This window comes from Triticum urartu, chromosome 6A (genome assembly GCF_056163025.1).
Source record: "Triticum urartu cultivar PI428250 chromosome 6A, HENAU_Tu73, whole genome shotgun sequence".
NCBI classification, from domain to species: domain Eukaryota; kingdom Viridiplantae; phylum Streptophyta; class Magnoliopsida; order Poales; family Poaceae; genus Triticum; species Triticum urartu.
This window is the reverse complement of record NC_141878.1, coordinates 7,547,443-7,567,740: the sequence shown is the minus strand read 5'-3', so window position 1 is coordinate 7,567,740 and position 20,298 is coordinate 7,547,443. Positions and strand designations below refer to the sequence as shown.

The 20,298-nt window shown below is 45.0% G+C and overlaps 1 pseudogene across 1 annotated transcript; it reads left to right on the top strand.

The window, feature by feature from the left end:
* The first annotated feature begins 2,741 nt into the window (after positions 1–2,741).
* Positions 2,742–4,273, top strand: LOC147963064 (uncharacterized; annotated as a pseudogene). The gene is made up of 4 exons (XR_015609204.1): positions 2,742–2,756; positions 2,903–3,071; positions 3,520–3,588; positions 3,839–4,273. The product of XR_015609204.1 is annotated as an uncharacterized LOC147963064 (transcript).
* The last annotated feature ends 16,025 nt before the right edge of the window (positions 4,274–20,298 follow it).

Genomic DNA, 20,298 nt, shown 5'->3' with positions numbered 1-20,298 from the left:
GCTGGAGCTCGAGTACGCTAGAATGGATAGGCAGAGGAGGAAGAAGGCGTGGGTGAAAAGATGGATCCTTATCCCCTTATATGGGTGGACGCGACTACATGTCCCCACCAGCCTGGTAAAACTTGCTTATCTCCAAGCGCCGTAATAAAAGGCGCGGTTGGGTTACCCATGCCCATATTGATGAGAATCCCGAAATGAGGGGACACGATCTCTGCTTCAACAAGACGTACCAAGGAAACCGCCTCGCACAACGCGCTGAGGTGGGATAATTAAATAGATAAAGGCTTGGCCGTGGCGTGTCGCACCACGGAATACGTCAGCAGATTAGATTTGTGTTAATATTATTATTCTCTCTATGGAAATATGTGGAAACTTATTTTGCAGAGCCGGACACTATCTTTGTGTTCAAGATCTTCTATGAAGTATTTGGAGGAGGAACCCGCCTTGCAATGCCGAAGACAATTTGTGCGCCGGACCCGTCATCGTTGAAGCCTGGTTCAGGGGCTACTGAGGGCGTCCTAGATTAGGGGGTGTTCGGATAGCCGAACTATACCTTCAGCCGGACTCCTGGACTATGAAGATACAAGATTGAAGACTCCGTCCCGTGTCCGGATGGGACTTTCCTTAGCGTGGAAGGCAAGCTTGGCGATATGGATGTTCAGATCTCCTACCATTTTAACCGACTTTATTTAACCCTAACCCTCTCCGGTGTCTATATAAACCGGAGGGTTTTAGTCTGTAGGACAACATACCATCAACAATCATACCATAGGCTAGCTTCTAGGGTTTAGCCTCTCTGATCTCGTGGTAGATCAACTCTTGTAATACCCATATCATCAATATTAATCAAGCTGTACGTAGGGTTTTACCTCCATCGAGAGGGCCCGAACCTGGGTAAAACTTCGTGTCCCCTGCCTCCTGTTACCATCTGGCCTAGACGGACAGTTCGGGACCCCCTACCCGAGATCTGCCGGTTTTGACACCGACACCGCCTCTCTCTTGAATGTCCGACATCCGGACCGCCTCTCTCATGATTGTCAAACAACAGATTTAACAAAATGGCACCATTCTGGATGTGTAGAAAATGGTCCCTATTTTTCCTGATCTCATCTACCCTTCTATATGTCACGTTGTCTAGTGTCAAAGGATTCAAGAAAACCATGGCTTCATCATTAGCCGGAAGTAACAGGCACATGATGGTATGAAGTTGTCCAAAGTTATATTGGATAGGAGTCCTAATAGGATAATTCGCTTTTTGGTATGAAGTTCAGCAAGAGCCTTTCGAATATCGCTCTTTGGAAGGCCTTTGCTGAACTTCGTACCAAAAAGTGAATTATCCTATTAGGACTCCTTTCCAAAATAACTTTGGAGAGCTTCATACCATCATGCGACTGTTAATTCCGGTTAATTATGAAACCATGGATTTGTTCAATACTTTGACACAAAAGAACGTGCACATATAGAAGCGTAGATGAGATCAGGAAAAATACGGATCAACTTAATTATGCACATCCATTATGGGGGCATTCTTGATCAATCTCTTATAAATCTCGAGAGTTTGTCGGGTAGACTATTGGAATCAGGGACGGCAAAGAAGGTCTTTGCCATCTGTCATTTCTGTGCCGTCTGCTAGCAGATGGGAAAGAATCTTTGTCATCTGCCAGCGGATGGCAAAGAGGTGCTGGTGGGGTCCACTGGATGCCAGTACACTGCAATGGTCCATCCCCCTCTTTGCCGTCTACTGGCAGACGGCAAAGACTTGTTGCCATTTGCTGGCAGACGGCAAAGAGGGGGGCTATCTTTTTTTTTGCGGGTAAAAAAACCCGTTGCCCGCACCTCCTCTATCTCTATCCCCTCTCTCCGCCCCTGTCTCTCCACCCCACCCACCTCTCTCTACCGCTCGTCTCTCCCTCTCCCTCGCCGGAGCAGCTACGTATGGCGGCCGATTCCGGCAAGCTCCGGCGGGATTTGACGGCGCCCAGCACACCCACGTGACCCGCTCGCCCCGCTCCTCCATCCCTTCTGACCAGATCCGACGCGCGCATCCTCCAGTGACCACACGCGACCCTCTGCTACGGCTAGGGTTTTGGCGCGCCTGGACCTATCTCCGGTCCTTCAGGCCCTCCCGGGCAAGAGGCCGGCCCACTCCACCCTCGCTTTGTCGGCCAACTTGTTCTTCGGTGCGCCGCTGGCCGTGGCCGGCGCTGGAGCGCATCAAGGCCGTCATCACCACTGCCGTGGTGTTGCTCCCCAACTCCAAGGACCCCGACTTCGCGCGCTTCGTCCCCGACCTCCAGGCCCGTGTGCTCACTTCCGCAGACCAGGTCTTATTTGAGTCGCTACCTCTCTGTCGATTCATCTTGCTTGCTTCTGGGCTTGTGATTTAGGCTAGTCCGCTAGTGGAATAACCATTGCACGGTATCTGAACTGTAAGTGGATATTACAGTTAAGTGAAAACAGTCGTATAAGATTTTGAGTCATATGTAATGCCAATCGAGTTATATTGTGTTCAAGAGTAAGACACTGGAAGGTAGAAACATAACATCTAGATTAGGACCTGAATGTTGCTAGTGGTAGTAACTATTGACAGATCTATATCTTTCCTGTGTCGTGTGGGATCCGATGTTTTTCATGGTTTCTGAACACTGCAATTGGCCAGTTGTGCTGGTGCTGCCCCTGTTGTTGAGTAGATTTGTTAAATCACCCCACCCATGTATTCATACTTTTCTGAACACCATACGATGCCAAGAATTCAGGTTAATTTGTTTGTTGTCATGTATTGAGAAATTGCCGGTGAACTGAACTGGACATCTGCCAAAAACAGCATCCGACCTTCATACAGTGGGTATAATATATGTTCTCCTGACATGCGGAATTTTGCACTTTATTTTTCTTATTTAAGGGGGATAGGAAAATGCCAATGCTTATTGGGATTGTAGAAGTATTCACCATTCACGAGTTTGGAGTCTACTGGTGGCACATGAATGATGACCTTGTTAGACCTTTGGTGATGCTTCCTCCAAAAGAAATACCACCATTCTGGCATGCTATATTTTTCATTGCGGTGAATGGTATTCTCTTTTCCCACACAGCATGATTTCCCCTTTTGGGTCCTCTCTGCTTCAAATTATTCCATATGATTGTAATATGCAACTCCTATAGTTTTCTATGATGCACTCAAACATCCTTTCCATCATATTGTATCAAGAGAGGGCATGACACTGCAACCCAGTGATTTTCCTATTTATGAGTTTTTAGGTCCTGTGAACCAATTAGGCCCTTGGTCATTTCTTGAACTCAATCAGTAACTCATTTGTGGAAAAACTTGATGATGTGTGTACATGTGTGTTCTGTTTTGTTTTGAAGTGGATAACATTGCCCCGTGTTTCACTTGGAAAAAACATATGTTTGTTGAATAATAGGAATTTATGCACCATTTCTATCTATTCATAACTCTTAAACTAGCACTTCTCTCCTTAAAATTTCTAATCAGGCTGACTCCTGTTTTGTGCTCCACAGATACAATGGTCCGGCAAGCTGCTATGGTGGTCAAGTGTGTGCTGCTCATGTACTACAGAAACAACAAAGGTCGTCACTATCGTAGACAGGTAATCTGTTGTACATTATCATTGTTCAGCTAATTATGTAACACAGTCTTGATACGCAGGTAATCTGATGTACATTATCATTCCTTATCTTCGTTCATACTTTGATACACATATTTAACTGACAATTCTTCTCTAACACAGTCTTGGGGTATTTACAACCATCAATGCAGCACCTCCCATGTGGTCCCCAGTATTAGTTGCTTGTGCGATTATGCCTTAAATAATGAAAGAAAATTATTTATCTTGAAGTCCACTTCCTGTCCCTTGCTCCGTTTTACGTCGAATATCTCAAGCGACAAAATTTGCTCTTAATGTACTGCTGCAGGATCTGGATATCTCTCAAAATTTAGTACTTTCTGGTGTTGATCTCAAGTGCTGGCTCCTACAGCATTGCATTTCACCAAGTGAAATGCTACATTTTTACTCCTAACCCATTCTCTCTTTCTTAGTGTTTTTGATATGCAGGTTGGAAGAAAAGAAGAAGATCTAGAGAAGATCTTAGTAATAAGATAGTTTTTAGGAAAATAGATATTTAGTTTTAGGTCGTTTCCTATAATTTAAGATACGGAGTGCCTGTCTTTAGTTTTTGTTTTGAATTTGTGAAACTTGCTACCTATTGATGAAACTGTGTAATATTGATGAAACTATGTATATGTATGGATGAAACTTGGTACTATTGGTAACATGTGTTGGATATGCTATTGGATATGGAGTGCTTGTCTGTGAACATGAATTGATATAAGAAGAAACATAATTAATACTATTTGGTCTCTTTGCCATCTGCCAGCAGACGGCAAAGTGCCCTTTGTCGTGCTCGTTCAGCCGGACGTTTTGCCGTCTGCTGACTGACTGCAAAGGCCTTTGCCTTCCGCCAGGCATGCCTTTGCCGTCAGCCATGGCAGACGGCGAAGTTTCTGATTCCTGTAGTGGTAGGGGTGGGACGGGGTAGGAGATCGACAATGTTTTGTTTCTAGGGTTTGGGTGTCCTCGAGAGGTGGTCGGGCAAGAGGGGGTTGATCGACGTCCCCCTCTCGACCCCTCGGCGATCCTCGACCCTCGACCCTCGACCCCTCAGGGATCCTCAACCCGTCGGTGATCCATGACCCTCTACTTTAATTCTTATTAAAAATTTCCTTCTTCTCCTCTATTCCTTCTTCTTCTCCTCTTTTTTTCTTCTTCTATTTTTTCTCCTTCTTCTCCTCTTTTTTTTCTTCTTCCTCTTTTTATTTCTTTGTCGTGTTCTTCCTCTCCTCTTCTCCTTCTTCTTCTCCTTCTTCCACTTCTTATTTTCCTTTTTCCTCTCCTTTTTCTTCTTCTTCCTTCTTCATTCTCCCTCTTTTCTTCTTTTCCCTTATTTTCCTTTTTCCTCTCCACTAACCTAAAATCTACTAACCTAAAATGCACTAACAGTACAAGTAAACTTAAAATGCACTAAACTAAAATCGATATCTAGTAACAACCTAAATAAAAAAAATTAATACATCTATAAAAACATATATGAACAAAAAATTCATCATTCATCTCATTATGTACATCCATGCATACATCTGAACAAAAAAACATAATCATATACACATACATATCATCTACGAACAAAAATATCATCATATATGTGAACGAAAATAGGGAGAAGAGGACAGGGAGGAAGGGGACATCGGCCTGACCGAGGGCAGCGGCGGTGTAGAGGGCGGCGACGACGGCGTGGTTAGGGTAGGGGCGACAGCGGCATGGTCGGAGCAGGGGCGACAGCGGCGTGGTCGGGCAGGGTGATGTAGAGGCATGGCGCCGGCGGCTTGGTCGGGGTAGAGGTGAGGGCGGTGTGGTCGAGGCATGGCGAGGGAGTCGACGACGATGTCCAGTAGCCTGACGGCGTCGACGGGGCAGATGGCGTCAACGGCGTCGACACTGCGAGCTCGGGCAGCCTGGCGGCGTCATCGGAGGCAACTGCAGAGATGAAATCTGAAAAACGCTAAGTGTTGGCTTATATTGCAAATCCTTTGGTCCTGGTTTGTGGCACCAACCGGGACGAATACCCACCTTTGACCCCGGTTCGTGCCACCAACTGGGACCAAAGGTCTCTTTTTAGCAGCCCAAAGGGCGGGAAGCAGAGACCTTTGGTCCTGGTTGGTGGCACGAACCGGGACCAAAGGTGGGTATTCGTACCGGTTCGTGCCTTTGGTCCTGGTTGGTGCCACCAACCGGGACGAAAGGGTGGCACAACTGTGGTGTGGTCGGAGTTTAGTCCCACCTCGCTAGCTGAGAGAGCTCAGCACCTATTTATTAGTTGCGTTGCGGCTCAGGTGCTGAGCTCCTCTCTAATTTGCAGGCATTACTTGCCTACCATTTGTCACCGCCATGTTGGGCCTATTGGGCCTGTGGGCCTGCATCCTGGCCCATGTACATATGGGTTTCTAGTCAAGTGCACGCCGTGTGGCCTACTAGGCGGCATTTATTTTTATTTTTTTCCAGTACTTTTGTTTTGTTTTTTGCATTATTTATTTTCTTTTTTTTCTTTCTTTTTATTCTCTTTGATTTTAGGTCAGAAAAATTATAAAATATCTGTTAGAGGCATTAGTTTTCAAATTTGAATAATTTAAACTCGAATTATTTGAAATTTGCATGAATCACTAGTTTGTGAATAACTTCACTATAAAAATATATATTTGAGTGATTCTTTTTCCTACTGTTTAATATTACTGTGTTTTATCATTATATTCAAAAACAGATTTTTGTTATTTTAGTTTCTATCAAAAAAATTCTTTATGAAAATTATTTTTCCTATTAAAGTTTCTAAAAAAATTCTTTATGATAATTCTTTTTGCTATTACTGTTTTGAAAAAAAATACTTTGGTAATTCAAGTTGCTATAAAAGCTTTTTAGTTGATTATTTTTGCTATTAAAGAGTATTATAGTTTTGTTTTAGTTAATCATAACAGAATATTTTAATTGATTCTTTTTGCTATTGAAGAGTATTATACTTTTGTTTTAGTTGATCATAAGAGAATATTTTAATTGCTTATTTTTAGTTCATTCTTTTTTCTATTTGAGTTTCATAAAAGTTTTCTAGTTCATTCTTTTTGCTATTAGTTCATTCTTTGAGCTAAATGACCCTAAAACTGAAAAACACTTCAAATGAACTGTGAAAAGGTTGAAAGTTGGCATGGTATCATCATTTAACCCACATAGCATGTGCTAAAAAGTTGAGAGGGTGACGGCCAAAGCTAGATGCACTTCGTGTACAAAATGGACAATCTCTTTCGAAGTATCAGGGTTTTGGACGAAAACTCATCTATTTCAAAGGGATTTCATTTTTTTGAACTTATTTTAACTCCAGACTTTTTGTGTGTTCAAAAGGCACCATTCAAACCCACATCATCAATTTTGTACCCTTTCTAACTTCATTTGGTATTTTTCATGCATTTACTGATTTCTTTGAGTTAAATGACCCTGAAATTGGAAAGCACTACAAATGAACTCCGGAAAGTTTGAAAGTTGGCATGGTATCAGCATTTCACCCACATAGCATGTTATAAAAGATGAGAGGGTTACGACAAAAGCTGGACGATGCACTTCGTATACAAAACAAACAATCCCTTTCAAAGTTTCATGGATTCATACGGAAACTCAACTGTTACAAAAGGCATTTCATTTCTTCACATGTAACTGCAGTGATATTCTAGATCAAAGGCATCGTCATAATAGTTGTGGAAACAAAGTCTTTACTTTTTCTTCGCTTGTGTCCTTTGCTTATTGCGCCTTAACCATGGATAATCTTCATCGTTTAACAAGGTGCTTGGGTCATCCTTGACTTTGAAGGGAGGAATTTCATGAAACTTTTCATAATCTTCAGACATGTCTTTCTTGCCCTCCAATCCCACGATGTCTCTTTTTCCTTAAAGAACTATGTGGCGCTTTGGGTCATCGTATGATGCATTCTCTTCCTTATCTTCTCTTTTTCTCGGTTTGGTAGACATGTCCTTCACATAGAAAACCCACGCCACATCATTGGCTAGGACGAATGGTTCGTCTATGTACCCAAGATTCTTCAGATCCACTGTTGTCATTCCGTACTATGGGTATACATGTACCCCGCCTCCTGACAGATTGACCCATTTGCACTAAAACAAAGGGACCTTAAAATCATGTCCGTTGTCAAGTTCACATATGTCCACTACGTAACCATAATATGTGTCCTTTCCCATCTTGGTTGCTGCCTCAAAGTGGACACCACTGTTTTGGTTGGTGCTCTTTTGATCTTGGGCGATCGTGTAAAATGTATTCCCATTTATCTTGTACCATTTGTAAGTCAATATAGTCGAAGATGGTCCCTTGGCCAACGAGTACAACTCATGAGGAGCAGAGTTGTCACCCCAGAGACGAGTTTGCAACCAACTACCGAATGTCCAGATGTGTTCACATGTAATCCAGTCGTCACACTGCTTTGGGTGTTTTGAGCGCAGAATATTCTTTTGTTCATCGACATACAGGGTCACCAAGGTAGAATTCTGTGGAACTATGTAGTGTGCCTGAGACCAAGAATGCCCGTCACTACATATTATTGAGTCCCCTCCTAGCGTCCCTTTTCCAGTCAGTCTCCCCTCATACCGTGATTGAGGGAGACCAATCTTCCTCTATTTGATGGCCCATGGAGATGCTTCCTTCTAGCCTAGCGCGGTTACGGACATATTTCTTTAGGACTCCCATGAACCTCTCAAAGGGGAACATATTGTCTAGAAATACAGGGCCCAGAACGACAGTCTCGTCAACTAGATGAACTAGGACGTGCGTCATGATATTGAAAAAGGATGGTGGGAACACTAGCTCGAAACTGACAAGACATTGCGCCACATCACTCCTTGACCTTGGTAGGATTTCTGGATTGATCACCTTCTGAGAGATTGCATTGAGGAATGCACATAGCTTCACAATGGCTAATCGAACGTTTTCTGGTAGAAGCCCCCTCAATGCAACCGGAAGCAGTTCCGTCATATTCACGTGGCAGTCATGAGACTTTAGGTTCTGGAACTTTTTCTCTAGCATATATATTATTCCCTTTATATTCAAGAGAAGCCAGATGGGACCTTCATACTGAGCAGACATTCAAACAAGATTTCCTTCTCTTCTTTGGTAAGAGCGTAGCTGGCAGGACCTTCATACTGTTTGGGAGGCATCCCATCTTTTTCAGGACCTTCATACTGTTTGGGAGGCATGCCATCTTTTTCGTGTACACATTGCTGGTCCTCCCTTGCCTCCGGTGTATCTTTTGTCTTCGCATACACACCCAAGAAGCCTTGCAAGTTCACGCAAAGATTCTTCATCATGTGCATCACGTCGATTGAAGAGTGAACCTCTAGGTCTTTCCAGTAGGGTAGGTCCCAAAATATAGATTTATTCTTCCACATGGGTGCGCGTTCCTCAGCATCATTCGGAACAGATAGTCTGCCAAGACCCTTTCCAAAGATTACTTGTAAATCATTGACCATAGCAAGTACGTGATCACCAGTATGGATGGAGGGCTTCTTCCGGTGATCTGCCTCGCCTTTGAAATGCATTTCTTTCTTTCGACATTGATGGTTGGTTGGAAGAAATTGACGATGCCCCAGGTACACATTCTTCCTGCATTTTTCCAGGTATATACTTTCGGTGTCATCTAAACAGTGCGTGCATGTGTGGTATCTCTTGTTTATATGCCCTGAAAGGTTACCGAGAGCAGGCCAATCATTGATGGTTACAAACAGCAATGCATGCAGGACAAATTTATGCCGTTTCTGCTCATCCCACACACGTAGACTGTTTACATTTCACAGCTAGAAAAGTTCTTCAACTAATTGCCTTAGGTACACATCAATTCTGTTGATGGGTTGCTTAGGGCCTTGGATGGGAACTGGCATCATAATGAACTTCCGCTTCATGCACAACCAAGGAGGAAGGTTATGGATACATAGACTCACGGGCCAGGTGATGTGCTCTGCTCCCTGAAAGTATTAATGCCATCCGCGCTTAAACCAAACCATACGTTCCTTGTGTCACCTGCAAAGTCCGCCCAGTACATTCTCTCAATTTTTCTCCACTGTGACCCGTCAGCGGGTGCTCTCAACTTCCCGTCTTTCTCACGGTCCTCTCTGTGCCATCGCCTCAACTTGGCATGCTCTTTGTTTCTGAACAGACATTTCAACCATGGAATTATAGGAGCGTACCACATCACCTCGACAGGAACCCTCTTCCTGGGGCGCTTGCCATCAACATCACCAGGGTCATCTCGTCTGGTCTTATACCGCAATGCACTGTATACCGGGCATGCATTCAAATCCTCGTATGCACCGCGGTAGAGGATGCAGTCATTAGGGCATGCATGTATCTTCTTCACCTCCAATCCTATAGGGTGTACAACTTCTTTGTTGCATACGTACTGTCGGGCAATTCGTTATCCTTTGGAAGCTTCTTCTTCAATATTTTCAGTAGCTTCTCAAATCCTTTGTCAGCTGCAACAATTCTAGTACGGTACCGAGCTTTGTGTTGCCATCTTCGCAATTGGGGTACAACCCTTTTTTGTGATCCTCTAACATGCGATCGAACTTCAGCTTCTCCTTTTCACTTTCGTACTATATCTTTGCATCAACAATGACCCGGCGAATATCATCATCAGGCACATCGTCGGGTTCCACTTGATCTTCAGCTTCCCCCGTTGCAGAATCACCCTATTCAGGGGAACATAGTTGTCATAATCACAACTAAGGTAACAATTGATCCAACGGCATAACGATACCAAGCCTCGGCATGAATGGCATATTTTCTAATCTTTCTAATCTTCGAGCACATTGCATCCATCTTGATCTTGGGATGATCGACAACATCCGCAACATGCAACTCCAATATCATCTTCTCCTCCTCAATTTTTTCAATTTTTCCTTCATGTAATTGTTTTCATCTTCAACTAAATTTAACCTCTCGACAATAAGGTCAGTTGGAATGTCCGATTCACATACCTCCTAGATAAAAAAATCCATGTCACGTTGGTCGGGATAATTGTCACAAACACTAAATGAACCAAATAGTTGTAAAAGATAATACATACCACATCTGAATCATAGACAGGACGTGGGCTGACGGAGGCGGATACTAAAACCAACGCACTATATAATAACAAACAATAATAAAAGTAAGAAAATTACACAAGTATCTATCTAAATCATACGAGTAAGAACCTTTTCCTTTTAGAAACAAGATAAGATGAAGAGGCTCAGAACGGTGGTGCCGGCACGAGATCGGCGCGGGCGATCGACGACGGTGAGGCCGGGGATGGGACAGGATGGACCGCCAAACCAAGACAAATCTCGAGGAAAATGGAGCTTGGACAAGGAGCTTCGATAGGAGAAAGCTTAAGTGTGGCTCCGGCATTTCATCGAACACCTCATGTGCATAGGAGGTGAGGCAGAGCACCACAAAGCTCTCCCACGCCAGGCCAGAAAAACACAGAGCACTCCACTGCTCTGCTCGCGGGCGAGCAGGTATATATAGGCATCTCATTGGTCCCGGTTCGTGGCTGGAACTGGGACTAGGGACCAATGGTTGTGGGCCAGGAGCGAGGCCCATGGGTCTTGGTTCGTGTCTGGAACCAAGACCAATGGGTCCAGACGAACTAGGACCAATGCCCCACGAGGCCCGGCCGTCCCCCTGGCCTCACGAACCAGGACCGTTGCTCCCATGGGTCCCCAGTTTTGGAGTGAACCGGGACTAATGGGCTAGCCCTACCTAAACCAAAGCCCTGTTTTCTACTAGTGATGGTCCGGGAGGTTTGTGTGCACAGGTAGTCACGCCAAGATAGGGTGGTTGTCTTATCGCCCGGTTCTTTAAACCGGTCAGTCACTAAAGATATTCTCCATATCTTGCATTTGCCATTTCTGACGGTTGTCTGTTAGGTCAGTTCTCCAGGAAAAACAAGTGATCACAGAGGCCTAGCGAGAAAGCCAACCGGTGACCACCGCAGCGACATTGATCTTCTGGCCGCACATTGGTTCCCGGTGAAGGAAATATGCCCTAGAGGTAATAATAAAGTTATTATTTATTTCCTTATATATCATGATAAAAGTTTATTATTCATGCTAGAATTGTATTAACCGGAAACATAATACATGTGTGAATACATAGACAAACAGAGTGTCACTAGTATGCCTCTACTAGACTAGCTTGTTAATCAAAGATGGTTATGTTTCCTAACCATGGACAAAGAGTTGTCATTTGATTAACAGGATCACATCATTAGATGAATGATCTGATTGACATGACCCATTCCATTAGCTTAGCACCCGATCGTTTAGTATGTTGCTATTGCTTTCTTCATGACTTATACATGTTCCTATGACTATGAGATTATGCAACTCCCGTTTGCCGGAGGAACACTTTGTGTGCTACCAAACGTCACAACGTAACTGGGTGATTATAAAGGAGCTCTACAGGTGTCTCCAAAGGTACATGTTGGGTTGGCGTATTTCGAGATTAGGATTTGTCACTCCGATTGTCGGAGAGGTATCTCTGGGCCCTCTCGGTAATGCACATCCCATAAGCCTTGCAAGCATTGCAACCAATGAGTTAGTTGTGAGATTATGTATTACGGAACGAATAAAGAGACTTGCCGGTAACGAGATTGAACTAGGTATTGAGATACCGATGATCGAATCTCGGGCAAGTAACATACCGATGACAAAGGGAACAACGTATGTTGTTATGCGGTCTGACCGATAAAGATCTTCGTAGAATATGTAGGAGCTAATATGAGCATCCAGGCTCCGCTATTGGTTATTGACCGGAGACGTGTCTCGGTCATGTCTACATTGTTCTCGAACCCGTAGGGTCCGCACGCTTAAGGTTTTGATGACAGTTATATTATGAGTTTATGAGTTTTGATGTACCGAAGTTAGTTCGAAGTCCCGGATGTGATCACGGACATGACGAGGAGTCTCGAAGTGGTCAATACATAAAGATTGATATATTGGACGGCTATATTCGGACACCGGAAGTGTTCCGGGTGATTTCGGAGAAAACCGGAGAGCCGGAGGGTTACCGGAACCCCCCCGGGAGAAGTAACGGGCCATATGGGCCTTAGTGGAGAGAGAGAGGGGCAGCCAGAGGTGGGCCGCGCACCTCCTCCCCCTGGTCCGAATTGGACTAGGAGAGGGGGGCGGCGCCCCCCCTTTCCCTCTCCCTCCCCACTTCTTTCCCCCTCCTAGTAGGAGTCCTACTCCTACTAGGAGGAGGACTCCTCCTTGGCGCGCCATAGAGGGCCGGCCGGCCTCCTCCCCTTGATCCTTTATATACAGGGGCAAGGGGCACCCCTAGACACAAGTTGATCCACGTGATCATATTCTTAGCCGTGTGCGGTGCCCCCTTCCACCATAGTCCTCGATAATATTGTAGCGGTGCTTAGGCGAAGCCCTGCGACGGTAGTGCATCAAGATCGTCACCACGCCGTCGTGCTAATGGAACTCTCCCCCGACACTTTGCTGGATCGGAGTCCGGGGATCGTCATCGAGCTGAACGTGTGCTAGAACTCGGAGGTGCCGTACTTTCGGTGCTTGATCGGTCGGGCCGTGGAGACGTACGACTACATCAACCAAACGCTTCCGTTATCGATCTACAAGGGTACGTAGATCACACTCTCCCCTCTCGTTGCTATGCATCACCATGATCTTGTGTGTGCGTAGGAATTTTTTTGAAATTACTACGTTACCCAACACCCGGGGCTACATATGCATAAGGAAAATGTTGCCCTGGGTTGCTGCTGTCAAAATCAAAATGTTTGGCCACGATGTTTCAGTTTTTTTCATAGTTTCAACTTTCTTTAAGAAAGTGCTTCCGCCATCTCTGATTAGCCAGCTAAGAAAGTGCTTCCGCCACTATACGTATGCATAAAGAATACATTAATTTGGTCATAGTACTATTGTGAACTGTTCAATTAGTTCTTCACAACATAACCCTGCAAAAAAGACAAGAATTTAATTCCATGGTTTTGCGTGACTTCTATTATCTCAATGAAAACACTAGCATAGATGCAAGGCCACGTTGAATTTGTGTAAATCTTGGATTCCTAGTCCACCCAGGGCAGTCAGCATGCACACTTTTTTCTAGTTTACTTTGGAGCTCCCTCCTGGTAACTCCTTTTCTTGTGCCCATATAAAACGTCGGCGTACCTTGTGAACCTCCTTAAACAATTTCCTATGTGCTCGCAGGACAGTCAGTGCGAAACCAACACCCGGCGACCAGAAATCGTTAGCATCCTTCCCTTCCATCCAGCAAGACTAGCACAGATGTGTTACAAAATGAACAAGAGGTGAACCAGCCTAGTACGAGTGAGGGTGATTGGTAGACCCATGTATTGCAATAGGAAATCACCACACTGGTCCCCAAAACTCCACAGCACACTATCCAAATCAACTTATCCATAGAGGATTGGTGCCACTGAAGAATTGCTGAGGTTTACTCAAAGCCTAGTGGCCTCTCCAAAATTTTCAAGGATGGTAATGAGCAGCACTCACGGCCTTGATGGAGGTGGCAAAAACGAAGACATCGTCACCATACAGGCTGACACTCAGCTTTACTTCTCTCACAGGCAGCGGCGACAGATCACCTGCATCAACTGTGGCTTCGAGGATGTGGTGAAGGGGTCAGTTGCCATGATGAAAAGGAAGGACGATACTTAAGCTGCCCTGTTATGTAGTATGTGAAGTGGTTTATGCTGAGATTCCTCCTCTATGTAGTAATTAGGTTTTTCTACTTTTATTATGCAGTGTGGTGTGGCCTATCAGGTGGAACTTGACAGATTTACTCGTACGAACCCTTCATCTTCTATATTATCTAATATCAACAGACATTAGTCAAATTGTGTTACTGATTGGTGTCTCAAAGAGTTGGTTTGGTTAGTGCTTTGCTATGTGATGGCCATGTGGATGGATGAGAAGCTAACACTACTAGGAAAACCCTTACGAGTAGCGCTGGTTTTTATGGCTATTAGTAGCGCCGGCAGGCGCGCTACTGCTATGGCGCTACAGCTATTTTGTAGTAGTAGTGCTTGTTTGAACCGGCGCTACTGCTATCTATATCTAGTAGTAACGCGCCTCTGTCCATCGCTACTGGTAATACTAGTAGCGTGCCCCTACAACCAACGCTACTGGTAAGGCAGCGCGGCTACAACTCCAATACCCCATGCTACTGCTAGTATTTTTTTTATGTTGTTGTATTCGTATTTTTACAGGTTTTGTACTATTACAACGTACACATACACTGAAAATATATGAAAAAGGAATGTCTCATCATCATCATCGAAGTGGTACAACATAGTCTCATCATATCAACACAATCTCAACACAAATGATGTCGATCTCATCATCTCGAAATAGCGAAACAAGTTAATGATCACATGTCTCTTACATTGTCACCGTAGACACATGTTTCCTCATCTACTTAAACTATGACATACGAGATAAGAGCGATCATGATGATCAAAAGAGGTTTTATGTAGTAGTTTTTGCAGTGGCGCTGGTTCTGAATCCCCTGTTGTGCTATGAATCTCAAGTAACTAGCTTCTGCTTCCGCTCTGCTATCAAACCCTTTCTGGCTTCCGCCGGAGAAGCCAGAGACTTGGGCCTGACACTCTGGCCACTCATCATACACACCCGAAACATGCCCTACATACACGGCATACCACTTCCTCGCAATCGTTGATCTATATACCTGTCAGAGATGCACACACACACCACACACACACACACACACACACATATATATATATATCATGAAGCGAATTCAACGAAACATTTATGAAATAGAAGCAACATATATAGTAAACATAGTTAACAAATTTCATCGTACCGAAGGTAATTAACTAGAGCGCGGCACCATACATCTAATAGTTTTGTCGTACTGAGAGATTCCAAGTTTCGTCATACAGAAAGTAACAAGTAACTAAACAGACACATTGATTTTAAGCAGTGCACTCTTCCCATCTATCCATATCCGGAAGGGTGCACCCAAGCTTAGTGAAAGGCGTCATGTCCTGACGCTGTAGGGAAATGTGGGTTCGGACGGCAGCTCGCAATATTGGGCCGCCGAAGAACATCCCATTATCTTCGCGGACATCTTTCATGATGATGGACGCAATTTCCTGCTGGATCCGGTAGAAATCATTTTGAAGTTGATTATCTGGAATGGCTCCAAAGGCTTTGACCCATCTCTGGATATGGGTATCAGATGAAGATTTCATGCAAAGTGATTGCACATCCCTTCTGTACTCCATCATTAGATGGATGACGAAGAATCAATCATTGTCACTTCTTGCCGGTTGCTGGACGCAACAGAAGTCAGTCTTGTGGCCGAAACAAAGCCCGGCCTTATTTTTTTGCATTGGATGTAGCCACCCCGCATGCTGAAGCCCAGCATAGCTCTGTCCATAACATATTTTATGTGTGTGTAATCTTTCTTCTATATGTTCTTCGACGGGTCCAAATATAGAGCGCATGAGTAACGCCGGTAAAGAACGATGAGAACGGCATGAAACCCCCCGCTGCGCAAAATACACGATCAAGTTATCCTCCATGCATGCAAAGTAACTATTGAAATGCACGTATGTGTTATAGTGCTATCCGTGGATGACTTACCTGGGATGATAAGGTAGGAGAATCGTTTCTTTGTCCTTATTGCTGACCAAGAATTCTTCGATGTACTGACTCGGATATTGACGGTTGGCATCGTTGATTGACAAGAAGCCCTCATGCATGTAGTATGGGTGCGTGACCGCAAGACCGGTGACTTCCTCTCTCCTGATGATGTAGTTCATGTGCAGCGCATACATGCGGACGACCATAAAATCGAGTGTCCACATTTGAAACATCTGGAAGATGTAATCAAACCTCAGGAAGAAGAGGTCCGCGGGGCATGTGTGGCCATACATCTTGAAACGGCTCGGCACATGAACCGTATAAAGTGGGTATCCTGAATCATCCGAGGCGAGGAGGCTTCTCTCTGTCGAAAGCACATGGTCATGGAGTCTCTTGAGATCCCCTGCTATGGCAGATAGTGCATTCGTCGGTACCATTGGCTCTCCCTCGACATGGATTAATGGCGCATGTTTCATTGGTACATGGTCAACCTTGGTCGAAGGTGGCTGGCTGCTAGAACCAACATTGCCAGCTTTATTTGATTTTCTCGCCGCCGGTCTCTTCCTCTGCTTCTTCTTGGTGGGCTCAGGTGCTGGTGGGTCTGTCAGACCCTCCCTGAGCACCACCCATAGTGTTTTCGGGCTCAGCACTGGACGACTATAATTAGTTGAGCTTGGGTGGAGCTGGCATCTAGAGGCGTGTCCTGCGAGGATTGCATGAACAAAGACTTCTTGCATTCCCGAGGATGCTCCGGCTCTGGTACATGCATCTCATATTCATATGGTTGACTCATTGTTACTTCGTTGTCAAAGGCAGTATTGAAATACTAGTTAGGGTCATCGGCATCCTCCATGTCATGATCCATATCCTCTTCCATGGGGCAGATGGCATCATCTGCCAGAACGGTTGGCCCTCCTTCCTCATGTCTCTCGATCTCAGCAAGTAGCACAGACGATGGATGTACTTGTGTAGGTGGTGTTGTGGTCATACCTTCCTGAGGTCCCGTTGGTGTGCTCCCAGGCACCTCAACACGAAGAAGATTTTTCGGCCACAGGATCGGCCAATTTTTTTATTGGCCAAGCTGCGTGGGGGTCTCGTCATCCTCTCAATCGGTTTGTATCGGACAAGGGAAACCCTCGTAGCCCACTTTCACACTCAGCACGGAGACCCTTAAGGCGTTATCAGGCATCTGCCGACGGTGAAACAATTGGTCCTTAGGCTTAACTATAGTACCCTTCCCCACATCCACCAACCCGCCCTTCATGTGGTAAAGGAGGGTGCACGGAGTGGAGTCGGCCTACAAAGACATATACGTGCGGCATCAGAGATCCAAAAAGAATGGCAACTGAAGATTAATTAATTAATTGAGTTGATGAAGGTGCGACGCATATTTACCGTGAGGGCGTCGAGCTCAGCCAATGTCTACGGCCCGACATTCAAGCCAGAGACGGAGCTAGGGCTGCTGTGAGAGCTGGGTGCAGGAGCAAGTGCTGGAGGAGGTGAAGGTGTGGTTGTCATACTAGGTACGGGCATGGGTGCGGTGTTCATTGATTTGCTCCCGGTGAGGCTGGGCATGGGAAAATCACTTGGTGGCGCATTTGGATTTTTTTGCACCCATGTGACCACTATTGGAATCAATCTTGTAAAGGGAACCACCATATCATCTCTACAGGCAGCTATTATCTCAGTGTTGGTCTCAGCTTTTGCTTTCTCCATCGCCCGAGCCACCTTCTCATCGATAGTCACTTGACTGAACTTCTTTCTCTGTCTTTTGGCCTCGGGGTCCTCGTTATAATAGTACTTCCACATGGCGCCATCCCCGGAGCCGTGCAAACGTCCATATTGCGGCCACCGGCCGGGCGGGCGTCCCATCATTATGTTCATGGCCCGGTTGAAAGGAGTGTCCCACTTGTACTTCGCCGACGACTGAGTCGACGAGTCGCTTTCGGCCGCAAGCTTGTGTTGCTCTCTCTGCAAAATGGACTGTGAATCATTTACGAATGCGACTAGAATGTAGTAGACTTCATTGTTTAGAAGCTAATATGTAAGGTGGTAAAAGGATAATTACCAGTATTCTCATGAATTTCCTAGTCGACCCGTCGGTGAAGAAAATCGGGCCCTGATGAAGTCGTGCTCCCGCTGGTCGGCGAACTCAGCCAATGGGTCTGGGATCTCCTGACATTCACGTTCTGCATCCTCCTTAGCCCACACGGGCCTCTTTCCCGTGTAACCATGACTTCCAATGTGGTGGTTCCCCATGTTCTTTGCCTGCAGCTGCTTGCCTCTCTCCGACCTGGCCTTGGCAGCTTCTTCATTGCAAGTCTCCTTGAACTTTTCAAAGTCCTCTATCGTAATTTTTGGATTGTCTGGAACAATCTCGGCGTAGGTTTCATGGTCTACTTCAATCGCCCTTTTCACCCTAGTTTTCTAAGCGCTCAGTGTGTTGCTGAACTTCCCTAGGGCTTTGTTGTTGATTTTTTTTCATGGCATCATTATCCCATGGGTCGACATCGTCATTCCGACCGGGGAACTAGAATCTTGCGTGCAACCTAGTTAGGAGTAGCTTCTTCAAATTTTCATTCTTCCGTATTTTCATGGTGTTGATGTTAGCTATATCCCGTAGGATGCAAGCTAGTTAGTTGCCGTAACACGCTGGCACTTCCCGCGGCTCTATTGGCTCAAACTCGCCAGGGTTCACCGCCGTGACCACCAATGTTCCAGTGTCGAGCTCATTTGGGTATTGTGTCCTCTTTTCCTTCTTTCCCTCACTGGCTTGGGAGGTCTCACCTTCCGTGCTGTAGTTAGGAACATCGTCAGCGCCAGTCTCAGTGCCGGTATCGTTGGTGGCATCAGTGTCGGCGCCGGCGCCACCACCGTCATCATCCATCATGACAAGGGGGTCCTGACACCCATCTTGTTGTCTCTCTTGATCCGCCAGAAAGTCTAGGTAGGCGTGTGCTCGAACTAATTGGGACTGAGAACCTCCGGCCTCATCAGTGTCAGTAATGCTTAGAAGGGTTCAATGTCGTAGTCGTTTAATTATCATGAATAATGAAAAAAGTGACCTATGTTTTGCCAGAAATGTCATTTCATTCCCGTCGCGACAAATCTCGAGCACTCGATATGTCCAACTTTCTAGCACAAGTCATGCAGAAATTCACAAAAACTTTCGGCATGACCTTTGCTAGAAAGTGCACATATAGAGCGCCTGGAATTTGCCAGAATGGAAATGACTCAACATTTCCGGCAAAACATAGGTCACTCGCAATCAATTTCCCTGCAAATGACAATAAGCACTATTTGCTGAAGTAGCATTTCACTAACAAGTGTGAGCATGAGCATACTCATCTGCATGTCAAGTGATGTGTGTCATCACACATGCATGCTATTGCTCATCATTCTCTGTTTAGAAACAAGCAGAGACATAGTAGCAGCAACATAAGCTAATTAAAAATCCTGATTTAAAAATCTAAACTAAACTACCATTAGAAATGCTCATTTTCAAAATGGACAATGATACGTCTCCAACGTATCTACAATTTTTGATTGTTCCATGCTATTATATTATCTGTTTTGGATGTTTATGGGCTTTTTTATACACTTTTATATTATTTTTGGGACTAACCTATTAACCGGAGGCCCAGCCCAAATTGTTGTTTTCTTGCCTAATTCAGTGTTGCGAAGAAAAGGAATATCAAACGGAGTCCAAACGGAATGAAACCTCCGGGAGAGTTATTTTTGGAACGGAAGCAATCCAGGAGACTTGGAGTTGGCACGATCTTGATGTATCGCGAGCTTTGCTATTAAAGTTGGATCTTATGATGTTCCTCCCCCTCTACTCTCTTGTGATTAATTGAGTTTTCCCTTTGAAGTTATCTTATCGGATTGAGTCTTTAAGGATTTGAGAACACTTGATGTATGTCTTGCATGTGCTTATCTGTGGTGACAATGGGATATCATGTGATGCACTTGATGTATGTTTTGGTGATCAACTTGCGAGTTCCATGACCTCGTGAACTTATGCATAGGGGTTGTCACAC